This window comes from Chinchilla lanigera, unplaced genomic scaffold (genome assembly GCF_000276665.1).
Source record: "Chinchilla lanigera isolate Chin_1 unplaced genomic scaffold, ChiLan1.0 scaffold00103, whole genome shotgun sequence".
Lineage (NCBI taxonomy): Eukaryota > Metazoa > Chordata > Mammalia > Rodentia > Chinchillidae > Chinchilla > Chinchilla lanigera.
This window is the reverse complement of record NW_004955504.1, coordinates 4,225,658-4,235,269: the sequence shown is the minus strand read 5'-3', so window position 1 is coordinate 4,235,269 and position 9,612 is coordinate 4,225,658.

The following is a 9,612-nucleotide window of genomic DNA, read 5'->3' as shown; positions in this document are numbered from 1 at the left end:
AGGAATGAAAGGCTCTAGAATCAGGCACCCTTCCAGACCAAAGATGGATCAGAATGCACGCGCACCACCAGTGCAGGTTCTATTTATAGCCAGAGAAGAGGAGGTGGCAGACGCAGACAACCTGATTGGCTGCAATGGGCACTTTCCTTATATGGGCATGGTCTGATCACTGACAGCGTGTGATTGGCTCCAGATCAACTGCTGTGATTGGTTGAAATTCTGTTGCTTGGTTACAAGAGTAAACCCTTAAGTTAGACTGAAATTTTTTCGCACCTCAGGCTAAGGTATAGTTTACCACATATAGGAGATTGCTTTGGGCCATGCTCATCACCCAGGCATGGAAGATGGCTGAATCCAAATTTGTTTGCTTTCAACACAACCATGTTCAAAAGAACATGGGTTGGGGAAGAAGGAAATTCTGTAACTACCCTGTCCTTTGCCAAAGCACGATTTCCCCTGTTAGGGGATGAATTGCACCTCTCTTAGATTTTTCTACTGAAGTTGTGACCCCCAGTTCCTCAGAATGTAACATTGTTTGGAGACTTTAAAGAGGACATTAGGGTTAAAGCAGGTCGTATGGGGAGGCTCTGATCCAGTGACTGGTGCAGCTGTGAGAGTGGGAATTCAGACACAGACACGGAAGGATGGGCATGTGAAGACACAGGAAGAAGAAAGACACCCACATGTCAAAGGAAGAAGCCTCAGAAGAAACCGGTGCTGCCCGCACCTTGGCCTTGGACTTCGAGCCTCCAGAACTCCAAGACGCTGCATTCACTTCTGTTCTTTGCGGCACTTTGTTATGGCAGCCTGAGCAAGTGAACATGAGCCTCTAAAGGTGTCTATTGACCCAAACGGCAATTGGGATCTTTGGCGTGGATTCTCTGCCTACTCTGGAAAGCTGGGGCTTCATTTCCAACCTCTTCCCCAGCTGGATGGAGCTGAAGTCCTGCTTAACTCTCTGTCCTTCTATTTGATAACACATTTAACTGCTGGTCTTGCTTGCTTTTTCGCCCCTAAGTAGGCTACGAAGTGCCTGCGCGCAGCGTCTCACCTCCTCCTCTGCAGCCTGGAGCACCTGGCCCGTGCGAGTGCTCATGGACTTCCGGTCTGCGCTGACCGGGCTGTGCCCTCAGAGGTGGACAGTGAAGGGAGAGGGGAGAGGCTTTGGCTTCGACTCCTCCCCCTGCCTCTCCCTCGGGAAACGAGACAAAAGGTCTTCCCTCTCCTATCTGCCCAGCACCTATTGGAAGGGCGGAGGAAAGAGGCTTTCAAACCAGAAAGGGAGCGGCACGTGAGCTGAGGCTGCTCCCGCCAAGGTCCGGAGCATCAGCTTTGGGGCGCACCTGCTTCCCAGCTGCGTCTGTGTGGCAGACTCCCACGTGGTGACCCCACTGGACACCCGCTCCAGCCCAAAGTGGCCCCCACAGCCCTGACTGATCCACACTGGCTCAGTGCTGCGGACTCCGCCGCAGCCACGGCCTCCAGCCTGGGAACCTCTCCAAGGCTGCTGAAGCGGTGATGAGCGAGCTCCGGCTTGGAACCCAACCCGGCTATTTTTAAAAGCTGTCTACACAAAAGCGGTGCCGTGACACAGAGCAAGCTGTGCGCGAAGAGGAGCTGCGGCCCAGCCTGTGACGGTCTGAGGTCAGGAAGACGTAAGGGAGATGCACTTCTTAAAGGTCAAGATTTACCGGATTTTATGCAACTTTAAAATTTAGAACTCTCCAGATTTTGAAATAGTATTCATTTAGGGATGTATAAATGGAAAAAGTGTTTTGAAGACAAGCCTGAAAATATTCCCATCTGCAGGATAAGATCTTTGAAATGCTGGGCGGGACTTGCATATTTATCACGAGGTTAACTACCGCGTGCCCTGCCGTGTGCTCAAGTGAAACTCATCAGGGATTGGTTTAATAATTCCCCTCCCTCCTCCTCTATCTCCCACTGCCTTCTCCCCTTCCTTTCACTTTTCTTTCTTTTCAGATCAGAACATCTGCACGTACAAATTGTCAAACCTGGAAAAACCCATGATCCAAAGCTGATGCTCCAGACAGTCTCATTTTGTCTTTCACCAGAGTGTACCAGGAATTTCAGATTAATTGGACAAGCAGTTGTTGATTGACTCTTGAATATGAGACACAAAATTAGGCCTAATGGTTTCCAGAGGATATGACCCTGCTTTCTGATGTCAGTGTCACAGGTGTGTAAAGAAAGCCTACTCTCCCATGAAAATAGCACTAACGTCATTATCCACGACTTTACAGAGTGTCCTATGCTGCATTTATTCTTAGCTCCTGGTAACCTCTGAGCCCTCATGTAAGAGGCTGTCCTTCCTTTTGCCTTGAACTTGAATCTGTCAGGCTCTGGGGGAGCATTGTAGAAATTTTAGTGAATAGCCTGCTGGGTCTATTTTCTGGATGCCACTCTGAGAGTTGCTTAATTTAGGGCAAGTCATCTAACGTTGGTGAAATTTAAATTTCCTCAACAGTAAAGTAAGGCTGATAGCCACTCACAGTGCTTGCTGTGGGTATTAGACATGATAGCATTTCCAAAGTGGATGGTGCGCCAGCCCCTCAATATATATCTGTGGTCTTTCCCAGTGTTCAGAAAAGCGTGAATGACAACACTCTTCAGCTTTCTTTTCATTGCAGAGGTCTGAGTCTGTAGTGATTCTCTCCAGGCACCCTCAGCAGGTCAGGCAGAAAAATTCTTAGTTGTGGAGGATGCCCTGCGCAGCACTGGGCATTTGGTGACTTCCCTGTCCTCTACTCACTAGAAGCCAGTGGCACCCACAAATATAGCTGTGATAGCATACAATGTCCCAGATGTTTCCCCACCCCTGGGAGCAAGATCACCCTGGGTAAAGCCCCGGCTTTAACCCGAAGGGGCCAAGTTTCTCAGTGCCCCCAAAGGCCATGTGTTAACGGTTGGGGCCCCTTCCTGTGGTGTCGCTGGGGGTGGGGGTGGTGGAAGATGTCGGTGAATGTGGGTGAACTCTTGCCCATGATGCTAGGGCCCCGCCCTCTTTTCTCTCTTTCCCTCCTCAGTTGCCATGAGGCAAACATCTGGGCCACCACGATACCTGCCAGAATGTCTCAGCCTCTCCACAGGGCCAAAATAATGGAGCCAACCGGCCATGGTCTGAAATCTCTGAAATGGCGCATCAAAACAAAGAGTTCTCCTTTCTCCCAGCAGCAGAAAGCTGACCAACACACGGCTGTCAGCTTGAGGCTCAGGGTGCACCTGACGCTTCTCCAGAAAGGACCCCTGTGGCTGCTTGTCTGCCTCGATGGGAGCTTGACGTGGCCAAGAGAGGAAGAGACAGGGGAGAGGCCTGTCCAGAACCCCCGTGGGGCGGAACAGTGTCGAGTGCTGAGAAGTGGAGTGAGAGGTGTGCAGCTTTGGGGCAGTGACCGCCTCTACAGGAAGCTGCTGGCAACGGGAACTCGGCGCCCTTCGTTCCTGCGATGAGCCTTCCCTCTGTCTGCCTCCAGAGAGGTGTCAGAGTTATTTCACGGACGGTAACTGTGCCAAGCATGACAACCCTTATAGTGCTTCTATGGCATAACTATCGTGGTTCATGACATGGACCTGTATATGAATAGACCCATTCACCCACCCACCCTTCCATCTATCCCTCCGTCTATCTGTCAGAGGTCAATGGTCTAGGTCAAAAGGTGAAAGGCTAAGTGTGTCTTGGGTAAGTGCAGAGAGATTTAGGGTCTCCAGTATGATTTACCTTTAAAGATTCTACATACACACACATATGTATCCATATATGTATATTTGTGGTGTGATTGAAACACAGCGAATGTTTAAATGAAAAAAATTATTACAGTAAAAGGCACGTTGCCCAGGATCTCCTTCAGAACCCTCCCCTGGCTTCAGACACTTACCCTGTCATGGTTGCGATTTTCTGACACAGTCCTCAAAGTCCTCTACTCACGAGGGTCTTTAGTTGTGCTGTTCTGGCTGCCTTGACGGCCTGAATTAATTGAAAACATTCACTTTCTGTGGCCTTTTGACTTTGGAGAGGATCTAGGAATCACACAGGGCCCAATCCGGTGAATAAGGGGAACGAGGACATGGCGTCATGTTTTTAAGATCCTGCCTTTCTGTGGATGGCACTCGGCGGCAGCAGTCACTGTATTTTTGATCACACCTCGTGAAGACGCTCAGGAAACAGAACTTTCAGGGCTACTTCAGAGAGCGGCCAAAATGATGGATGAGTGAGTTGGAAGTGAGAGGGAATGTTGGGGGATCAGTAGCAGTATGACTTAGTAAAATTTAAACCTTTTCTGTGTATGTTGATATACGTAGGCGTGCAAAGCTATAATATATAAGCTTATTTGTGTGCCTCATGCGTACCTGCCTATGTCATCGTAATGAAGTGATTAGAATCAGATATTCTGGGTCTGCGTTTGCCAGTAAATCGGCCTTGGGCACTGGACCTGCACAAGTTCTCAAGGTTATCTCAGTCCAGTGAGCATGGCAGAGGAATTAACACGGTGTACTTTAAACACAGACAGTACCTGGAAATAAGAATATGAAGAAATACATATTTACTCCTGAGGGAGAAAAAAGGTGGAAACTCATTTGCCTCCTGAAAACACGTTTCCCCCTGTGTCCCGGTATTCTTTGGGCCATTTCATTTTGCAGGGCTCAGCTTGCTCTCTGTAAAATAGGAGCTTGTGCCGGACCCTCACTGGGAGGAGCTGGGGACTCCTCCCTCGGCCGAGAATCCCCTCATCTCTTCGTCTTCTCTTTCATGGTTCACACGTGTTCACACCGCCTCGTCATCTTCTGCTGGATGGATTTTTTCTCCCGTACTGCGTAGATGTCTGAGTCCAGTTGGTTGAGTTTAATGAGCCCCATTCGTCTGAAGCTTGATGAATGAGACGTCACTTCCTGGGCTCCTGCTGCACAGAGGGAGTGTGCACAGTCCGCGGCCTTGCTGCCAGCTCTGACCCGCAGTGTGCTCAGTGTCACTGTCGCACGCACAAATGGCCCTGTGCGGAAGCCCTTGCTCTCACAGCTTTCCTACTTCCTATTTCCACAAGTCGTGGTTTTCATCCCCAAAATTGCAACATCAGATTATTTGGGTTTATGTGCAGAGGAGGCCCACCTTTACTGAGTTCTGCAGGTGGGGAAAATGTGCAGTCCTTTTGCACACAGCACTCCCCCTTTGTGGCAAATGACAAGATCTGCAGGATCAGAGTATGAGAGGGAAGCAACCCTTATATTTCTATATGCCGAAGAGGAGTGCTTTTAAATTCTTCCTGTTAAACTGAGGAAGCTCAGAAGGCTTTCACTCATACATTAAGTGATTGTCAGGTGTGATAGCCTTAGCTAGTCTTTCATAATGGAAAGGAAGAAGGGAGGAAAGGGGAGGAAAGGAAAGAGTAGAGCAGAACCCATGCAGGGCCTTCTGGGCTTCGCCTCTCACCCGGGCACCCCTACCTCAGGGGTGTGGGACCATCTCGGAGAAACCCAGCAGCCCCTTGGGGGCTCATTAACCAGCCCCATTTGCACGAGGCACAGCAAGGTAATTTGAAGATGTCCCCAGTGTAAAGCAAGGCCTGGCTGGTGTCAGGGCCTTGCTGGAGAGGTGGGTACACTGCTCCCCAAGGGGGGTGCTGATGGCTGTCAGAGGCAGCAGGGCACTGGGAGGATGAGGCCTTGATTCTGAGGGAGGTGGAAGGGCACTGAGGTCCTCGGCAGGAGGCTGCAGGAGCAGGAAGAGGTGGGCAGGTGGGGGCTCTCCTCCTGTGAGCCACAGTCCTTCCACGCCACATCTACGCATCCACCCTTCCTTGGCCCGGTGTCCTGCATGGCCGGTGTGGCTGATCTGCGGGCCCATGTGGACAGTTCTCTCCTCTGGGGTCATTCCTGGGCTCTAGGTGCCCCCCAGGCAGTGGCTGGACACAGGGTGGGTTCTGGGAGGAGGGTGACACCGTGAAGCAGTGACGCAGAAGGAAGGCACAGGCTGGGCCTCCGAGGTCGCTGTCTGTCTGAACGCACCTCTGGGGTTGCTGTCTATTGTCTCAATGACGCGGCAGACACGTTGCCCTGGATGGGGACCGAGGGCACCTGCAGGACCAATAGACGGTGTGAGAACCAACCACCTCTGCTCCAGGACCCCTGGGCAGAGACAGGGCCTTCCTCTGGGACAACAGGGTACTGGGGACGGCTTCCTTGGGGGACTGTAGATACAAACAGAAGTGATCAGAGCCCCCTTCCCCTGTGTTTTCCTGAGGCTGAACACGTGGGCGTTAATGGAATTTATTAAAGAATACTGGCAGATAAGCGCTTGCATATTTGGGCCCCAGACGGATGTCTAGTGGGAGACTGAGAACCTCACTGCCAACGACAAGAGGTGTGATCAAAATATATGGTGAATGCTTACTTTTTTTTTTTTAAACGTTTGTCAGAGTAAAAGACACATTGTCATGACTCCCCTCAAAATATTCCCCTTTCCTTCAAACACGCTTATCCCATCATTTTTGCCACTTTCTGGAGCAGTTCTGGAGTCCTCTTCTCTGAATGTCTTTATAGGCTGTGATCAAAAATACAGTGAATGCTGCTAACTAGTGCCACCCAACAGGAAGGCAGGATTGTAGAAACATGCTGCTGTGTCCTCATCCACCTCAGTCACCAGGTCTGGGGCCCTGTGACTTCTGGCTCTTCCCCAAACTCAAAATGACCATGAAAGGTCAATGTCTTGAGTCCAGTCAGGACGCTGAGGCAGCCATGACGGTGCAACTGAGGACACCCAGGAAAGAGGACTCCAGAGCGGCTTCCGAGCGTGGCGAGAGGGATGGGATAAGCGTGTTTGAAATGAGGGAAGTGTTTTCAAGGGGATTTGTGGCAATGTGTCTTTCACTGCAAGAAATTTTAAAACACTGAAACACACACCCTATTTTTCCAGCACATTTCATACATAGTTATGGTTTTAAGGGTTTTGTATGTTTCCTAGAGGCCTTTTCTGAGTCCCTCTTTGGTCCGTGCATCTCTCAGATCTGCTTCCAAAGGCTTCATGATCCTCCCCGGTGAGGAAGAGCTCAAGCCAGGCAGAGACCCGGTGTTACTTGGATTTGTGGTGGCACAGGCAGTGGCTGCAGGAGAGAGGAGGTGGCTGGCTCTGAGGGCCACCCCACCCCCTCCCACAGCCCCCCACGCTGCCCGCCCATCCCCTTCAACCTGAGGACAGAGTCAGCGGACCACAGCGGGCCACGGGCGGTGGTGGCATATGGTGCGCCTTGCCCTCAAAACCGAGGAAATAATCCATTTATTCTTCCTAAACCGAACTCAGCTTTTTACCACCAGCAAAGTTTCTTGGGGTGGTTTTTAATTAAATGTCTGTGCCTCACCGGTGGAGGCAGCTGGACCACAGCATGGAACGTGACTGTCGCTGTCTAGTGCTGGTGTGTGTCTGCTGTCCCTTCGCACTTCTGTCTTCTCAGGAGGAACCAGTCCCCACCCCTGCAGGACCTCATCTTAACTCAAGCTTGTGTCCCAACAAGGTCACGTTTCCGGGTCCCAGGGGTTGGGATACCCACACATCCTTGAGGGGCACAACTTCACTTGTAACAGAAAGTGCAAGGACATAAACAGGATGGCTCGTGAGGAAGGTGGAAAGGACAAACAAGAAGGGGAGGACAGTGTGCACGGTTTCAGGGGCCAGGAGGTGGCTTTTCCATGAAGTCTGCCGTCGCTGGAGATGAAAACGCTAGCAACTACTAGCCCGCCGCCATCCACTGTTGCCCCAAGAGATGATGCAAGGGATTCTGATTCATCTCCATTCAGGTGCCTTGTCACTTGGGAACATGGTAGCGTGTCACTGGTAGAATTTAAATATCTTTGTCTGTGGGGCCAGGTATGCAGTCTATCTTCCAGGTTAAGTTTTGCCCAGACTGGTGAGCAGATCTGGATCAGGGTGAGCAGGAAACACGGAGAAAGAAAGAGATGAGTTCATCAGGAACTCTGACTTCAAGTGTGGGGCCGGGCAGCACATGGCTCCTCTGGGACCCTGTCCTCTGACGTCCACGTGGCAGTGGCTTTTGCTCTGGGAGTTGCACTCCCTGAGATGTGGTGGGAATTTGCTGCCCGGACTGGCACAATACCACCTGCTGCTCCAGAGACAAGGAATTCTGCATTAACCAAACACAGAAAACAGATAACCGCAGGTAGGATTTCCAATCCTGTGATAACTGGACTTAGAAAAGTAACTACAAAGCCAAAGGCTTATACTTTCGTCCTAAGTTAAGAATATAAAATTGTAGAAGGAGTTTTCTGATGACACATGTGTGACACACAAGAGGTTTCTGGTTTCCTCTCGAGGAGCTCAGATGCTCATAAGAGCTAACTTAAAGCTGAGTCACTTTAATCACAAGGATAAGAGAAGCAGTAGGAAGTGGCAGGTTGGAGTGGGAAGGGCATGAGCTTTACAACTGGTCGGACCCAGCTTCTAATCCTGGTGCTACAACTTGCATGGGGGGAACAAATCACGTCCTTTAATACAAGTGGGCATCCACTTGCTCTGTGGCTGGATTACCCCTGAAAGTGTGGACAAAGGACTTGATGTCTGGGAGTTCACGGGGAATTGTGCCCCCGCCCGGGCATTTATCAAGGAACCAACTGAGGAAAGGAGGGACTAGGAGTTGAATTGTGTCCCTCCAAGGGGAAAGCTGACCTTCTGTGTTACAGAGTGCGACTTTGTGTAGAAACAGGGTCTTTACAGAGGTAATGAAAAAAGTCATCAGGGTGGACCTGGATCAATATGACTCATGTCCTTGTAAAAACTGGTATCTGGGACACAGAGACTGACATCTAGGGGAAGAAGGTCCTGTGAGGAGATGGCGAAGATGGCTGGCTGTGAGCGAGGGGTGGGGGCGGGGACAGGCCTTCTTCTGTAGCCCCCGGAGGGAGCCCGGCCCAGCTCCGCCTCCGTTGTGGATGTCTGGACTCTAGAACTGTAGGCAGTACGTTTCTGTTATTTGAACCCCTGGTCTGCGGGACCTCAGCAAGACGGCCCAAGGACATCAACACACAGGGACCGCAGCGGCTGGTGGCGCAGACCGATTGCATGCTGCAAAGTTGGGACTGCTTTCCCTGCAGGATTTCTGCCAGGCTCTGCACACAGTTCACGTTGGTCCGTAAATGACAAGCAGTCGATATCACGGAAGCAGAGACGTTCAGTGTCGAGGGCCCCTTGGAGCAGCCACCCTGCGATTTCTGTTGCTATTCTTATTCGTCGGGCCGATGAAAAGAGCAGCACATCGTGAAGATGGGGCAGCTTGTGAGCGCGGCCTCGCTGCCGCAAGCCCAAGAGGAGGTGGACCGCATCTGTGACGTCACCCGCTGCAGCAGCGTATAATTACAGATGTTATTAAATTGTAAAATGGGAAGCTGGAAAAACATGTAATTTGGTAAGCTCTGTCTCCTGCCTGGAGTAATTACACGCCTCTCCTTCGGCCGGCATTGTATTTACAAGGCAGTGTAGTCTGGGCTCCTGCCACATTTTCTAATGTGAGCCTTGTCAGGGGAAGGCCGAGGGGACGAGACGAGTCAGGAAGAACACTCGTCTTATTTGGGACCTAATTCATGTTTACG